We start from the raw sequence: 20,177 nt of genomic DNA, 5'->3' as shown, positions 1-20,177 counted from the left end.
TATTGGAATAACTACTTTTGATACTGCATTGTAATACAACGTCTTATTGGAATAACTACTTTCGATACTGCATTGTAATACAACGTCTTATTGGAATAACTACTTTCGATACTGCATTGTAATACAACGTCTTATTGGAATAACTACTTTTGATACTGCATTGTAATACAACGTCTTATTGGAACAATTACTTTTTAAACTGCATTGTAATACAACGTCTTATTGGAAAAATTACTTTTAAAACTGCATTGTAATACAACATCTTATTGGAATAACTACTTTTGATACTGCATTGTAATACAGCGTCTTATTGGAATAATTACTTTTGAAACTGCATTGTAATATAACGTCTTATTGGAATAATTACTTTTGAAACTGCATTGTAATACAACGTCTTATTGGAATAACTACTTTTGATATTGCATTGTAATACAACGTCTTATTGGAATAACTACTTTTGATACTGCATTGTAATACAACGTCTTATTAGAATAACTACTTTCGATACTGCATTGTAATACAACGTCTTATTGTAATAACTACTTTTGATACTGCATTGTAATACAACGTCTTATTGGAATAACTACTTTTCATACTGCATTGTAATACAGCGTCTTATTGGAATAACTACTTTTGATACTGCATTGTAATACAGCGTCTTATTGGAATAACTACTTTTGAAACTGCATTGTAATACAACGTCTTATTGGAATAACTACTTTTGAAACTGCATTGTAATACAACGTCTTATTAGAATAACTACTTTTGATACTGCATTGTAATACAGCGTCTTATTGGAATAACTACTTTTGATACTGCATTGTAATAACAACGTCTTATTGGAATAACTACTTTTGAAACTGCATTGTAATACAACGTCTTATTGGAATAACTACTTTTCATACTGCATTGTAATACAACGTCTTATTGTAATAACTACTTTTGATACTGCATTGTAATACAACGTCTTTTTTGAATAACTATTTTGATACTGCATTGTAATACAACGTCTTATTGGAATAACTACTTTTGATACTGCATTGTAATACAGCGTCTTATTGGAATAACTACTTTTGATACTGCATTGTAATACAGCGTCTTATTGGAATAATTACTTTTGAAACTGCATTGTAATATAACGTCTTATTGGAATGACTACTTTTGATACTGCATTGTAATACAGCGTCTTATTGGAATAACTACTTTTGAAACTGCATTGTAATACAACGTCTTATTGGAATAACTACTTTTGATACTGCATTGTAATACAACGTCTTATTGGAATAACTACTTTTGATACTGCATTGTAATACAACGTCTTATTGGAATAACTACTTTTGATACTGCATTGTAATACAACGTCTTATTGGAATAACTACTTTTCATACTGCATTGTAATACAACGTCTTATTGTAATAGCTACTTTCGATACTGCATTGTAATACAGCGTCTTATTGGAATAATTACTTTTGATACTGCATTGTAATACAACATCTTATTGGAATAACTACTTTTGATACTGTATTGTAATACAACGTCTTATTGTAATAGCTACTTTCCATACTGCATTTTAATACAGTGTCTTACTGTAATAACTACTTTCGATACTGCATTGTAATACAGCGTCTTATTGGAATAATTACTTTTTATACTGCATTGTAATACCACGTCTTATTGGAATAATTACTTTTGAAACTGCATTGTAATACAACGTCTTATTGGAATAACTACTTTTGATACTGCATTGTAATACAACGTCTTATTGGAATAACTACTTTTGATACTGCATTGTAATACAACGTCTTATTGGAATAACTACTTTTGATACTGCATTGTAATACAACGTCTTATTGGAATAACTACTTTTGATACTGCATTGTAATACAACGTCTTATTGGAATAACTACTTTTGATACTGCATTGTAATACAACGTCTTATTGGAATAACTACTTTTGATACTGCATTGTAATACAACGTCTTATTGGAATAACTACTTTTGATACTGCATTGTAATACAACGTCTTATTGTAATAACTACTTTTGATACTGCATTGTAATACAACGTCTTATTTGAATAACTACTTTTGATACTGCATTGTAATACAACGTCTTATTGGAATAACTACTTTTGATACTGCATTGTAATACAGCGTCTTATTGGAATAACTACTTTTGATACTGCATTGTAATACAGCGTCTTATTGGAATAATTACTTTTAAAACTGCATTGTAATATAACGTCTTATTGGAATAACTACTTTTGATACTGCATTGTAATACAACGTCTTATTGGAACAATTACATTTTAAACTGCATTGTAATACAACGTCTTATTGGAATAACTACTTTTGATACTGCATTGTAACACAACGTCTTATTGGAATAAGTACTTTTGAAACTGCATTGTAATACAGCGTCTAATTGGAATAACTACATTTGATACTATTACTTTTGTATACTGCATTGTAATACAGCGTCTTATTGGAATAACTACTTTTGATACTGCATTGTATACAACGTCTTATTGGAATAATTACTTTTGAAACTGCATTGTAATACAACGTCTTATTGGAATAACTACCTTTGATACTGACTTGTAATACAACGTCTTATTGGAATAACTACTTTTGATACTGCATTGTAATACAACGTCTTATTGGAATAACTACTTTCGATACTGCATTGTAATACAACGTCTTATTGGAATAACTACTTTCGATACTGCATTGTAATACAACGTCTTATTGGAATAACTACTTTTGATACTGCATTGTAATACAACGTCTTATTGGAACAATTACTTTTTAAACTGCATTGTAATACAACGTCTTATTGGAAAAATTACTTTTGAAACTGCATTGTAATACAACATCTTATTGGAATAACTACTTTTGATACTGCATTGTAATACAGCGTCTTATTGGAATAATTACTTTTGAAACTGCATTGTAATATAACGTCTTATTGGAATAATTACTTTTGAAACTGCATTGTAATACAACGTCTTATTGGAATAACTACTTTTGATACTGCATTGTAATACAACGTCTTATTGGAATAACTACTTTTGATACTGCATTGTAATACAACGTCTTATTGGAATAACTACTTTTCATACTGCATTGTAATACAGCGTCTTATTGGAATAACTACTTTTGATACTGCATTGTAATACAACGTCTTATTGGAATAACTACTTTTGATACTGCATTGTAATACAACGTCTTATTGGAATAACTACTTTTGATACTGCATTGTAATACAACGTCTTATTGGAATAACTATTTTTGATACTGCATTGTAATACAACGTCTTATTGGAATAACTACTTTTGATACTGCATTGTAATACAACGTCTTATTGTAATAGCTACTTTCGATACTGCATTGTAATACAGCGTCTTATTGGAATAACTACTTTTGATACTGCATTGTAATACAACATCTTATTGGAATAACTACTTTTGATAATGTATTGTAATACAACGTCTTATTGTAATAGCTACTTTCGATACTGCATTGTAATACAGCGTCTTATTGGAATAATTACTTTTTATACTGCATTGTAATACCACGTCTTATTGGAATAATTACTTTTGAAACTGCATTGTAATACAACGTCTTATTGGAATAACTACTTTTGATACTGCATTGTAATGCAACGTCTTATTGGAATAACTACTTTTGATACTGCATTGTAATACAACGTCTTATTGGAATAACCATTTTTGATACTGCATTGTAATACAACGTCTTATTGGAATAACTACTTTTGATACTGCATTGTAATACAACGTCTTATTGGAATAACTACTTTTGATACTGCATTGTAATACAACGTCTTATTGGAATAACTACTTTTGATACTGCATTGTAATACAACGTCTTATTAGAATAACTACTTTTGATACTGCATTGTAATACAACGTCTTATTGTAATAACTACTTTTGATACTGCATTGTAATACAACGTCTTTTTTGAATAACTATTTTGATACTGCATTGTAATACAACGTCTTATTGGAATAACTACTTTTGATACTGCATTGTAATACAACGTCTTATTGGAATAACTACTTTTGATACTGCATTGTAATACAACGTCTTATTGGAATAACTACTTTTGAAACTGCATTGTAATACAACGTCTAATTGGAATAACAACTTTTGATACTGCATTGTAATACAACGTCCTATTGGAATAATTACTTTTGTATACTGCATTGTAATACAACGTCTTATTGGAATAACTACTTTTGATACTGCATTGTAATACAACGTCTTATTGGAATAACTACTTTTGAAACTGCATTGTAATACAACGTCTTATTGGAATAATTACTTTTGAAACTGCATTGTAATACAACGTCTTATTAGAATAACTACTTTTGATACTGCATTGTAATACAACGTCTTATTGGAATAACTACTTTTGATACTGCATTGTAATACAACGTCTTATTGGAATAACTACTTTTCATACTGCATTGTAATACAACGTCTTATTGGAAAAACTACTTTGGATACTGCATTGTAATACAACGTCTTATTGGAATAACTACTTTTTAAACTTCATTGTAATACAACGTCTTATTGGAATAACTACTTTTGATACTGCATTGTAATACAACGTCTTATTGGAATAATTATATTTGATACTGCATTGTAATACAGCGTCTTATTGGAATAACTACTTTTGATACTGCATTGTAATACAACGTCTTATTGGAATAATTACTTTTGAAACTGCATTGTAATACAACGTCTTATTGGAATAACTACTTTTGATACTGCATTGTAATACAACGTCTTATTGGAATAACTACTTTTGATACTGCATTGTAATACAACGTCTTATTGTAATAACTACTTTCGATACTGCATTTTAATAAAACGTCTTATTGGAATAATTACTTTCGATACTGCATTGTAATACGACTTATTGGAATAACTACTTTTAATACTGCATTGTAATACAACGTCTTATTGGAATAACTACTTTTGATACTGCATTGTAATACAACGTCTTATTGCAATAACTACTTTTGATACTGCATTGTAATACAACGTCTTATTGGAATAACTACTTTCGATACTGCATTGTAATACAACGTCTTATTGGAATAACTACTTTTGATACTGCATTGTAATACAACGTCTTATTGGAATAACTACTTTTGATACTGCATTGTAATACAACGTCTTATTGGAATAACTACTTTTGATACTGCATTGTAATACAACGTCTTATTGGAATAACTACTGTCGATACTGCATTGTAATACAACGTCTTATTGTAATAACTACTTTTGATACTGCATTGTAATACAACGTCTTATTGGAATAACTACTTTTGATACTGCATTGTAATACAGCGTCTTATTGGAATAACTACTTTTGATACTGCATTGTAATACAACGTCTTATTGGAATAACTACTTTTGATACTGCATTGTAATACAACGTCTTATTGGAATAACTACTTTTGATACTGCATTGTAATACAACGTCTTATTGGAATAACTACTTTTGATACTGCATGTTCATACAACGTCTTATTGTAATAGCTACTTTCGATACTGCATTGTAATACAGCGTCTTATGGGAATAACTACTTTTGATACTGCATTGTAATACAAGGTCTTATTGTAATAGCTACTTTCGATACTGCATTGTAATACAGCGTCTTATGGGAATAACTACTTTTGATACTGCATTGTAATACAACATCTTATTGGAATAACTACTTTTGATACTGTATTGTAATACAACGTCTTATTGTAATAGCTACTTTCAATACTGCATTGTAATACAGTGTCTTATTGTAATAACTACTTTCGATACTGCATTGTAATACAGCGTCTTATTGGAATAATTACTTTTAATACTGCATTGTAATACCACGTCTTATTGGAATAACTACTTTTGATACTGCATTGTAATACAACGTCTTATTGTAATAACTACTTTTGATACTGTATTGTAATACAACGTCTTATTGTAATAGCTACTTTCAATACTGCATTGTAATACAGTGTCTTATTGTAATAACTACTTTCGATACTGCATTGTAATAGAGCGTCTTATTGGAATAATTACTTTTTATACTGCATTGTAATACAACGTCTTATTGGAATAACTACTTTTGAAACTGCATTGTAATACAACGTCTTATTGGAATAACTACTTTTGATACTGCATTGTAATACAACGTCTTATTGGAATAACTACTTTTGATACTGCATTGTAATACAACGTCTTATTGGAATAACTACTTTTGATACTGCATTGTAATACAACGTCTTATTGGAATAACTACTTTTGATACTGCATTGTAATACAACGTCTTATTGGAATAACTACTTTTGATACTGCATTGTAATACAACGTCTTATTGGAATAACTACTTTTGATACTGCATTGTAATACAGCGTCTTATTGGAATAACTACTTTTGATACTGCATTGTAATACAGCGTCTTATTGGAATAATTACTTTTGAAACTGCATTGTAATATAACGTCTTATTGGAATAACTACTTTTGATACTGCATTGTAATACAACGTCTTATTGGAATAACTACTTTTGAAACTGCATTGTAATACAACGTCTTATTGGAATAACTACTTTTGATACTGCATTGTAATACAACGTCTTATTGGAATAACTACTTTTGAAACTGCATTGTAATACAACGTCTAATAGGAATAACAACTTTTGATACTATTACTTTTGTATACTGCATTGTAATACAGCGTCTTATTGGAATAACTACTTTTGATACTGCATTGTATACAACGTCTTATTGGAATAATTACTTTTGAAACTGCATTGTAATACGACGTCTTATTGGAATAACTACTTTTTATACTGACTTGTAATACAACGTCTTATTGGAATAACTACTTTCGATACTGCATTGTAATACAACGTCTTATTGGAATAACTACTTTTGATACTGCATTGTAATACAACGTCTTATTGGAACAATTACATTTTAAACTGCATTGTAATACAACGTCTTATTGGAATAATTACTTTTGAAACTGCATTGTAATACAAAATCTTATTGGAATAACTACTTTTGATACTGCATTGTAATACATCGTCTTATTGGAATAATTACTTTTGAAACTGCATTGTAATATAACGTCTTATCGGAATAATTACTTTTGATACTGCATTGTAATACAACTTCTTTTTGGAATAACTACTTTTGAAACTGCATTGTAATACAACGACTTATTGGAATAACTACTTTTGATACTGCATTGTAATACAACGTCTTATTGGAATAATTACTTTTGAAACTGCATTGTAATACAACGTCTGATTGGAATAACTACTTTTGATATTGCATTGTAATACAACGTCTTATTGGAATAACCACTTTTGATACTGCATTGTAATACAACGTCTTATTGTAATAACTACTTTCGATACTGCATTTTAATACAACGTCTTATTGGAATAATTACTTTCGATACTGCATTGTAATACAACGTCTTATTGGAATAACTACTTTTGATACTGAATTGTAATACAACGTCTTATTGGAATAAGTACTTTTGATACTGCATTGTAATACAACGTCTGATTGGAATAACTACTTTTGATACTGCATTGTAATACAACGTCTTATTGGAATAACTACTTTCGATACTGCATTGTAATACAACGTCTTATTGGAATAACTACTTTTGATACTGCATTGTAATACAACGTCTTATTGGAATAACTACTTTTGATACTGCATTGTAATACAACGTCTTATTGGAATAACTACTTTTGATACTGCATGGTAATACAACGTCTTATTGGAATAACTACTTTCGATACTGCATTGTAATACAACGTCTTATTGTAATAACTACTTTTGATACTGCATTGTAATACAACGTCTTATTGGAATAACTACTTTTGATACTGCATTGTAATACAGCGTCTTATTGGTATAACTACTTTTGATACTGCATTGTAATACAACGTCTTATTGGAATAACTACTTTTGATACTGCATTGTAATACAACGTCTTATTGGAATAACTACTTTTGATACTGCATTGTAATACAACGTCTTATTGGAATAACTACTTTTGATACTGCATTGTAATACAACGTCTTATTGGAATAACTACTTTTGATACTGCATTGTAATACAACGTCTTATTGTAATAGCTACTTTCGATACTGCATTGTAATACAGTGTCTTATTGTAATAACTACTTTCGATACTGCATTGTAATACAGCGTCTTATTGGAATAATTACTTTTGATACTGCATTGTAATACCACGTCTTATTAGAATAATTACTTTTGAAACTGCATTGTAATACAACGTCTTATTGGAATAACTACTTTTGATACTGCATTGTAATACAACGTCTTATTGGAATAACTACTTTTGATACTGCATTGTAATACAACGTCTTATTGGAATAACTACTTTTGATACTGCATTGTAATACAACGTCTTATTGGAATAACTACTTTTAATACTGCATTGTAATACAACGTCTTATTGGAATAACTACTTTTCATACTGCATTGTAATACAACGTCTTATTGGAACGACTACTTTTGATACTGCATTGTAATACAACGTCTTATTGCAATAACTACTTTTGATACTGCATTGTAATACAACGTCTTATTGGAATAACTACTTTTGATACTGCATTGTAATACAACGTCTTATTGGAATAACTACTTTTGATACTGCATGTTCATACAACGTCTTATTGTAATAGCTACTTTCGATACTGCATTGTAATACAGCGTCTTATGGGAATAACTACTTTTGATACTGCATTGTAATACAAGGTCTTATTGTAATAGCTACTTTCGATACTGCATTGTAATACAGCGTCTTATGGGAATAACTACTTTTGATACTGCATTGTAATACAACATCTTATTGGAATAACTACTTTTGATACTGTATTGTAATACAACGTCTTATTGTAATAGCTACTTTCAATACTGCATTGTAATACAGTGTCTTATTGTAATAACTACTTTCGATACTGCATTGTAATACAGCGTCTTATTGGAATAATTACTTTTAATACTGCATTGTAATACCACGTCTTATTGGAATAACTACTTTTGATACTGCATTGTAATACAACGTCTTATTGTAATAACTACTTTTGATACTGTATTGTAATACAACGTCTTATTGTAATAGCTACTTTCAATACTGCATTGTAATACAGTGTCTTATTGTAATAACTACTTTCGATACTGCATTGTAATACAGCGTCTTATTGGAATAATTACTTTTTATACTGCATTGTAATACAACGTCTTATTGGAATAACTACTTTTGAAACTGCATTGTAATACAACGTCTTATTGGAATAACTACTTTTGATACTGCATTGTAATACAACGTCTTATTGGAATAACTACTTTTGATACTGCATTGTAATACAACGTCTTATTGGAATAACTACTTTTGATACTGCATTGTAATACAACGTCTTATTGGAATAACTACTTTTGATACTGCATTGTAATACAACGTCTTATTGGAATAACTACTTTTGATACTGCATTGTAATACAACGTCTTATTGGAATAACTACTTTTGATACTGCATTGTAATACAGCGTCTTATTGGAATAACTACTTTTGATACTGCATTGTAATACAGCGTCTTATTGGAATAATTACTTTTGAAACTGCATTGTAATATAACGTCTTATTGGAATAACTACTTTTGATACTGCATTGTAATACAACGTCTTATTGGAATAACTACTTTTGAAACTGCATTGTAATACAACGTCTTATTGGAATAACTACTTTTGATACTGCATTGTAATACAACGTCTTATTGGAATAACTACTTTTGAAACTGCATTGTAATACAACGTCTAATAGGAATAACAACTTTTGATACTATTACTTTTGTATACTGCATTGTAATACAGCGTCTTATTGGAATAACTACTTTTGATACTGCATTGTATACAACGTCTTATTGGAATAATTACTTTTGAAACTGCATTGTAATACGACGTCTTATTGGAATAACTACTTTTGATACTGACTTGTAATACAACGTCTTATTGGAATAACTACTTTCGATACTGCATTGTAATACAACGTCTTATTGGAATAACTACTTTTGATACTGCATTGTAATACAACGTCTTATTGGAACAATTACATTTTAAACTGCATTGTAATACAACGTCTTATTGGAATAATTACTTTTGAAACTGCATTGTAATACAAAATCTTATTGGAATAACTACTTTTGATACTGCATTGTAATACATCGTCTTATTGGAATAATTACTTTTGAAACTGCATTGTAATATAACGTCTTATCGGAATAATTACTTTTGATACTGCATTGTAATACAACTTCTTTTTGGAATAACTACTTTTGAAACTGCATTGTAATACAACGACTTATTGGAATAACTACTTTTGATACTGCATTGTAATACAACGTCTTATTGGAATAATTACTTTTGAAACTGCATTGTAATACAACGTCTGATTGGAATAACTACTTTTGATATTGCATTGTAATACAACGTCTTATTGGAATAACCACTTTTGATACTGCATTGTAATACAACGTCTTATTGTAATAACTACTTTCGATACTGCATTTTAATACAACGTCTTATTGGAATAATTACTTTCGATACTGCATTGTAATACAACGTCTTATTGGAATAACTACTTTTGATACTGAATTGTAATACAACGTCTTATTGGAATAAGTACTTTTGATACTGCATTGTAATACAACGTCTGATTGGAATAACTACTTTCGATACTGCATTGTAATACAACGTCTTATTGGAATAACTACTTTCGATACTGCATTGTAATACAACGTCTTATTGGAATAACTACTTTTGATACTGCATTGTAATACAACGTCTTATTGGAATAACTACTTTTGATACTGCATTGTAATACAACGTCTTATTGGAATAACTACTTTTGATACTGCATGGTAATACAACGTCTTATTGGAATAACTACTTTCGATACTGCATTGTAATACAACGTCTTATTGTAATAACTACTTTTGATACTGCATTGTAATACAACGTCTTATTGGAATAACTACTTTTGATACTGCATTGTAATACAGCGTCTTATTGGTATAACTACTTTTGATACTGCATTGTAATACAACGTCTTATTGGAATAACTACTTTTGATACTGCATTGTAATACAACGTCTTATTGGAATAACTACTTTTGATACTGCATTGTAATACAACGTCTTATTGGAATAACTACTTTTGATACTGCATTGTAATACAACGTCTTATTGGAATAACTACTTTTGATACTGCATTGTAATACAACGTCTTATTGTAATAGCTACTTTCGATACTGCATTGTAATACAGTGTCTTATTGTAATAACTACTTTCGATACTGCATTGTAATACAGCGTCTTATTGGAATAATTACTTTTGATACTGCATTGTAATACCACGTCTTATTAGAATAATTACTTTTGAAACTGCATTGTAATACAACGTCTTATTGGAATAACTACTTTTGATACTGCATTGTAATACAACGTCTTATTGGAATAACTACTTTTGATACTTCATTGTAATACAACGTCTTATTGGAATAACTACTTTTGATACTGCATTGTAATACAACGTCTTATTGGAATAACTACTTTTAATACTGCATTGTAATACAACGTCTTATTGGAATAACTACTTTTCATACTGCATTGTAATACAACGTCTTATTGGAACGACTACTTTTGATACTGCATTGTAATACAACGTCTTATTGCAATAACTACTTTTGATACTGCATTGTAATACAACGTCTTTTTTGTAATAACTACTTTTGATACTGCATTGTAATACAACGTCTTATTGGAATAACTACTTTTGATACTGCATTGTAATACAGCGTCTTATTGGAATAACTACTTTTGATACTGCATTGTAATACAGCGTCTTATTGGAATAATTACTTTTGAAACTGCATTGTAATATAACGTCTTATTGGATTAACTACTTTTGATACTGCATTGTAATACAGCGTCTTATTGGAATAACTACTTTTGAAACTGCATTGTAATACAACGTCTAATAGGAATAACTACTTTTGATACTGCATTGTAATACAACGTCTTATTGGAATAATTACTTTTGTATACTGCATGGTAATACAGCGTCTTATTGGAATAACTACTTTTGATACTGCATTGTAATACAACGTCTTATTGGAATAATTACTTTTGAAACTGCATTGTAATACAACGTCTTATTGGAATAACTACTTTTGATACTGCATTGTAATACAACGTCTTATTGGAATAACTACTTTTGATACTGCATTGTAATACAACGTCTTATTGGAATAACTACTTTCGATACTGCATTGTAATACAACGTCTTATTGGAATAACTACTTTCGATACTGCATTGTAATACAACGTCTTATTGGAATAACTACTTTTGATACTGCATTGTAATACAACGTCTTATTTGAACAATTACTTTTTAAACTGCATTGTAATACAACGTCTTATTGGAATAATTACTTTTGTAAACTGCATTGTAATACAACATCTTATTGGAACAACTATTTTAATACTGCATTGTAATACAGCGTCTTATTGGAATAACTACTTTTGAAACTGCATTGTAATATAACGTCTTATTAGAATAACTACTTTTGATACTGCATTGTAATACAACGTCTTATTGGAATAACTACTTTTGAAACTGCATTGTAATACAACGTCTTATTGGAATAACTACTTTTGATACTGCATTGTAATACAACGTCTTATTGGAATAATTACTTTTGAAACTGCATTGTAATACAACGTCTTATTGGAATAACTACTTTTGATACTGCATTGTAATACAACGTCTTATTGGAATAACTACTTTTGAAACTGCATTGTAATACTACGTCTAATTTTAATAACTACTTTCGATACTGCATTTTAATACAACGTCTTATTGGAATAATTACTTTCGATACTCCATTGTAATACAACGTCTTATTGGAATAACTACTTTTGATACTGCATTGTAATACAACGTCTTATTGGAATAACTACTTGTGATACTGCATTGAAATACAACGTCTTATTGGAATAACTACTTTCGATACTACATTGTAATACAACGTCTTATTGGAATAACTACTTTTGATACTGCATTGTAATACAACGTCTTATTGGAATAACTACTTTTGATACTGCATTGTAATACAACGTCTTATTGGAATAACTACTTTTGATACTGCATTGTAATACAACGTCTTATTGGAATAACTACTTTCGATACTGCATTGTAATACAACGTCTTATTGTAATAACTACTTTTGATACTGCATTGTAATACAACGTCTTATTGGAATAACTACTTTTGATACTGCATTGTAATACAGCGTCTTATTGGAATAACTACTTTTGATACTGCATTGTAATACAACGTCTTATTGGAATAACTACTTTTGATACTGCATTGTAATACAACGTCTTATTGGAATAACTACTTTTGATACTGCATTGTAATACAACGTCTTATTGGAATAACTACTTTTGATACTGCATTGTAATACAGCGTCTTATTGGAATAACTACTTTTGATACTGCATTGTAATACAACGTCTTATTGTAATAGCTACTTTCGATACTGCATTGTAATACAACGTCTTATTGGAATAACTACTTTTGAAACTGCATTGTAATACAACGTCTTATTGGAATAACTACTTTCGATACTGCATTGTAATACAACGTCTTATTGGAATAACTACTTTTGATACGGCATTGTAATACAACGTCTTATTTGAACAATTACTTTTGAAACTGCATTGTAATATAACGTCTTATTGGAATAACTACTTTTGATACTGCATTGTAATACAACGTCTTATTGGAATAACTACTTTTTAAACTGCATTGTAATACAACGTCTAATTGGAATAACTACTTTTGATACTGCATTGTAATACAACGTCTTATTGGAATAATTACTTTTGTATACTGCATTGTAATACAGCGTCTTATTGGAATAACTACTTTTTATACTGCATTGTAATACAACGTCTTATTGGAATAATTACTTTTGAAACTGCATTGTAATACAACGTCTTATTGGAATAACTACTTTTGATACTGCATTGTAATACAACGTCTTATTGGAAAAACTACTTTTGATACTGCATTGTAATACAACGTCTTATTGGAATAACTACTTTCGATACTGCATTGTAATACAACGTCTTATTGGAATAACTACTTTTGATACTGCATTGTAATACAACGTCTTATTGGAATAACTACTTTTGATATTGCATTTTAATACAGCGTCTTATTGGAATAACTACTTTTGAAACTTCATTGTAATACAACGTCTTATTGGAATAACTACTTTTGATACTGCATGGTAATACAACGTCTTATTGGAATAATTATATTTGATACTGCATTGTAATACAGCGTCTTATTAGAATAACTACTTTTTATACTGCATTGTAATACAACGTCTTATTGGAATTATTACTTTTGAAACTGCATTGTAATACAACGTCTTATTGGAATAACTACTTTTGATACTGCATTGTAATACAACGTCTTATTGGAATAACTACTTTCGATACTGCATTGTAATACAACGTCTTATTGGAATAACTACTTTCGATACTGCATTGTAATACAACGTCTTATTGGAATAACTACTTTTGATACTGCATTGTAATACAACGTCTTATTTGAACAATTACTTTTTAAACTGCATTGTAATACAACGTCTTATTGGAATAATTACTTTTGTAAACTGCATTGTAATACAACATCTTATTGGAATAACTATTTTAATACTGCATTGTAATACAGCGTCTTATTGGAATAACTACTTTTGAAACTGCATTGTAATATAACGTCTTATTGGAATAACTACTTTTGATACTGCATTGTAATACAACGTCTTTTTGGAATAACTACTTTTGTAAACTGCATGGTAATACAACGTCTTATTGGAATAACTACTTTTGATACTGCATTGTAATACAACGTCTTATTGGAATAATTACTTTTTAAACTTCATTGTAATACAACGTCTTATTGGAATAACTACTTTTGATATTGCATTGTAATACAACGTCTTATTGGAATAACTACTTTTGAAACTTCATTGTAATACAACGTCTTATTGGAATAACTACTTTTGATACTGCATTGTAATACAACGTCTTATTGGAATAATTATATTTGATACTGCATGTTAATACAGCGTCTTAGTGGAATAACTACTTTTTATACTGCATTGTAATACAACGTCTTATTGGAATAATTACTTTTGAAACTGCATTGTAATACAACGTCTTATTGGAATAACTACTTTTGATACTGCATTGTAATACAACGTCTTATTGGAATAATTACTTTTGAAACTGCATTGTAATATAACGTCTTATTTTAATAACTACTTTCGATACTGCATTTTAATACAACGTCTTATTGGAATAATTACTTTCGATACTGCATTGTAATACAACGTCTTATTGGAATAACTACTTTTGATACTGCATTGTAATACAACGTCTTATTGGAATAACTACTTTTGATACGGCATTGTAATACAGCGTCTTATTGGAATAACTACTTTTGATACTGCATTGTAATACAACGTCCTTTTGGAATAACTACTTTTGATACTGCATTGTCACACAACGTCTTATTGGAATAACTACTTTTGATACTGCATTGTAATACAACGTCTTATTGGAATAACTACTTTTGATACTGCATTGTAATACAACGTCTTATTGGAATAAGTACTTTTGATACTGCATTGTAATACAACGTCTTATTGTAATAGCTACTTTCGATACTGCATTGTAATACAGCGTCTTATTGGAATAACTACTTTTGATACTGCATTGTAATACAACATCTTATTGGAATAACTACTTTTGATACTGTATTGTAATACAACGTCTTATTGTAATAGCTACTTTAAATACTGCATTGTAATACAGTGTCTTATTGTAATAACTACTTTCGATACTGCATTGTAATACAGCGTCTTATTGGAATAATTACTTTTTATACTGCATTGTAATACCACGTCTTATTGGAATAATTACTTTTGAAACTGCATTGTAATACAACGTCTTATTGGAATAACTACTTTTGATACTGCATTGTAATACAACGTCTTATTGGAATAACTACTTTTGATACTGCATTGTAATACAACGTCTTATTGGAATAACTACTTTTGATACTGCATTGTAATACAACGTCTTATTGGAATAACTACTTTTGATACTGCATTGTAATACAACGTCTTATTGGAATAACTACTTTTGATACTGCATTGTAATACAACGTCTTATTGGAATAACTACTTTTGAAACTGCATTGTAATACAACGTCTAATTGGAATAACTACTTTTGATACTGCATTGTAATACAACGTCTTATTGGAATAATTACTTTTGTATACTGCATTGTAATACAGCGTCTTATTGGAATAACTACTTTTGATAATGCATTGTAATACAACGTCTTATTGGAATAATTACTTTTGAAACTGCATTGTAATATAACGTCTTATTGGAATAACTACTTTTGATACTGCATTGTAATACAACGTCTTATTGGAATAACTACTTTTGATACTGCATTTAATACAACGTCTTATTGGAATAACTACTTTTGATACTGCATTGTAATACAACGTCTTATTGGAACAACTACTTTCGATACTGCATTGTAATACAACGTCTTATTGGAATAACTACTTTTGATACTGCATTGTAATACAACGTCTTATTTGAACAATTACTTTTGAAACTGCATTGTAATATAACGTCTTATTGGAATAACTACTTTTGATACTGCATTGTAATACAACGTCTTATTGGAATAACTACTTTTGAAACTGCATTGTAATACAACGTCTTATTGGAATAACTACTTTTGATACTGCATTGTAATACAACGTCTTATTTGAACAATTACTTTTGAAACTGCATTGTAATATAACGTCTTATTGGAATAACTACTTTTGATACTGCATTGTAATACAACGTCTTCTTGGAATAACTACTTTTGAAACTTCATTGTAATACAACGTCTTATTGGAATAACTACTTTTGAAACTGCATTGTAATACAACGTCTTATTGGAATAATTATATTTGATACTGCATTGTAATTCAGCGTCTTATTGGAATAACTACTTTTTATACTGCATTGTAATACAACGTCTTATTGGAATAATTACTTTTGAAACTGCATTGTAATACAACGTCTTATTGGAATAAATACTTTTGATACTGCATTGTAATACAACGTCTTATTGGAATAATTACTTTTGAAACTGCATTGTAATATAACGTCTTATTTTAATAACTACTTTTGATACTGCATTTTAATACAACGTCTTATTGGAATAATTACTTTCGATACTGCATTGTAATACAACGTCTTATTGGAATAACTACTTTTGATACTGCATTGTAATACAACGTCTTATTGGAATAACTACTTTTGATACTGCATTGAAATACAACGTCTTATTGGAATAACTACTTTCGATACTGCATTGTAATACAACGTCTTATTGGAATAACTACTTTTGATACTGCATTGTAATACAACGTCTTATTGGAATAACTACTTTTGATACTGCATTGTAATACAGCGTCTTATTGGAATAACTACTTTTGATACTGCATTGTAATACAACGTCTTATTGGAATAACTACTTTTGATACTGCATTGTAATACAACGTCTTATTGGAATAACTACTTTTGATACTGCATTGTAATACAACGTCTTATTGGAATAACTACTTTTTATACTGCATTGTAATACAACGTCTTATTGGAATAACTACTTTTGATACTGCATTGTAAAACAACGTCTTATTGTAATAGCTACTTTCGATACTGCATTGTAATACAGCGTCTTATTGGAATAACTACTTTTGATACTGCATTGTAATACAACATCTTATTGGAATAACTACTTTTGATACTGTATTGTAATACAACGTCTTATTGTAATAGCTACTTTCAATACTGCATTGTAATACAGTGTCTTATTGTAATAACTACTTTCGATACTGCATTGTAATACAGCGTCTTATTGGAATAATTACTTTTTATACTGCATTGTAATACCACGTCTTATTGGAATAATTACTTTTGAAACTGCATTGTAATACAACGTCTTATTGGAATAACTACTTTTGATACTGCATTGTAATACAACGTCTTATTGGAATAACTACTTTTGATACTGCATTGTAATACAACGTCTTATTGGAATAACTACTTTTGAAACTGTATTGTAATACAACGTCTAATTGGAATAACTACTTTTGATACTGCATTGTAATACAACGTCTTATTGGAATAATTACTTTTGTATACTGCATTGTAATACAGCGTCTTATTGGAATAACTACTTTTGATACTGCATTGTAATACAACGTCTTATTGGAATAATTACTTTTGAAACTGCATTGTAATATAACGTCTTATTGGAATAACTACTTTTGATACTGCATTGTAATACAACGTCTTATTGGAATAACTACTTTCGATACTGCATTGTAATACAACGTCTTATTGGAACAACTACTTTCGATACTGCATTGTAATACAACGTCTTATTGGAATAACTACTTTTGATACTGCATTGTAATACAACGTCTTATTTGAACAATTACTTTTGAAACTGCATTGTAATATAACGTCTTATTGGAATAACTACTTTTGATACTGCATTGTAATACAACGTCTTATTGGAATAACTACTTTTGAAACTGCATTGTAATACAACGTCTTATTGGAATAACTACTTTTGATACTGCATTGTAATACAACGTCTTATTGGAATAATTACTTTTGAAACTGCATTGTAATACAACGTCTTATTGGAATAACTACTTTTGATACTGCATTGTAATACAACGTCTTATTGGAATAACTACTTTTGATACTGCATTGTAATACAACGTCTTATTGGAATAACTACTTTTGATATTGCATTGTAATACAACGTCTTATTGGAATAACTATTTTTGAAACTTCATTGTAATACAACGTCTTATTGGAATAACTACTTTTGATACTGCATTGTAATACAACGTCTTATTGGAATAATTATATTTGATACTGCATTGTAATACAGCGTCTTATTGGAATAACTACTTTTTATACTGCATTGTAATACAACGTCTTATTGGAATAATTACTTTTGAAACTGCATTGTAATACAAAGTCTTATTGGAATAATTACTTTTGATACTGCATTGTAATACAACGTTATATTGGAATAACTACTTTTGAAACTGCATTGTAATATAACATCTTATTTTAATAACTACTTTCGATACTGCATTTAAATACAACGTCTTATTGGAATAATTACTTTCGATACTGCATTGTAATACAACGTCTTATTTGAATAACTACTTTTGATACTGCATTGTAATACAACGTCTTATTGGAATAACTACTTTTGAAACTGCATTGTAATACAACGTCTTATTGGAATAACTACTTTTGATACTGCATTGTAATACCACGTCTTATTGGAATAATTACTTTTGAAACTGCATTGTAATACAACGTCTTATTGGAATAACTACTTTTGAAACTGCATTGTAATATAACGTCTTATTGGAATAACTACTTTTGATACTGCATTGTAATACAGCGTCTTATTGGAATAACTACTTTTGAAACTGCATTGTAATACAACGTCTTATTGGAATAACTACTTTTGATACTGCATTGTAATACAACGTCTTATTGGAATAACTACTTTTGAAACTGCATTGTAATACAACGTCTTATTGGAATAATTACTTTTGTATACTGCATTGTAATACAGCGTCTTATTGGAATAACTACTTTTGATACTGCATTGTAATACAAGGTCTTATTGGAATAATTACTTTTGAAACTGCATTGTAATACAACGTCTTATTGGAATAACTACTTTTGATACTGCATTGTAATACAACGTCTTATTGGAATAACTACTTTTGATACTGCATTGTAATACTACGTCTTATTGGAATAACTACTTTCGATACTGCATTGTAATACAGCGTCTTATTGGAATAACTACTTTTGATACTGCATTGTAATACAACGTCTTATTTGAACAATTACTTTTTA

This window comes from Euprymna scolopes, chromosome 29 (assembly GCF_053919585.1).
Source record: "Euprymna scolopes isolate OS-2025 chromosome 29, ASM5391958v1, whole genome shotgun sequence".
In the NCBI taxonomy this organism is placed as follows: domain Eukaryota; kingdom Metazoa; phylum Mollusca; class Cephalopoda; order Sepiida; family Sepiolidae; genus Euprymna; species Euprymna scolopes.
This window is presented reverse-complemented; position numbering follows the sequence as displayed.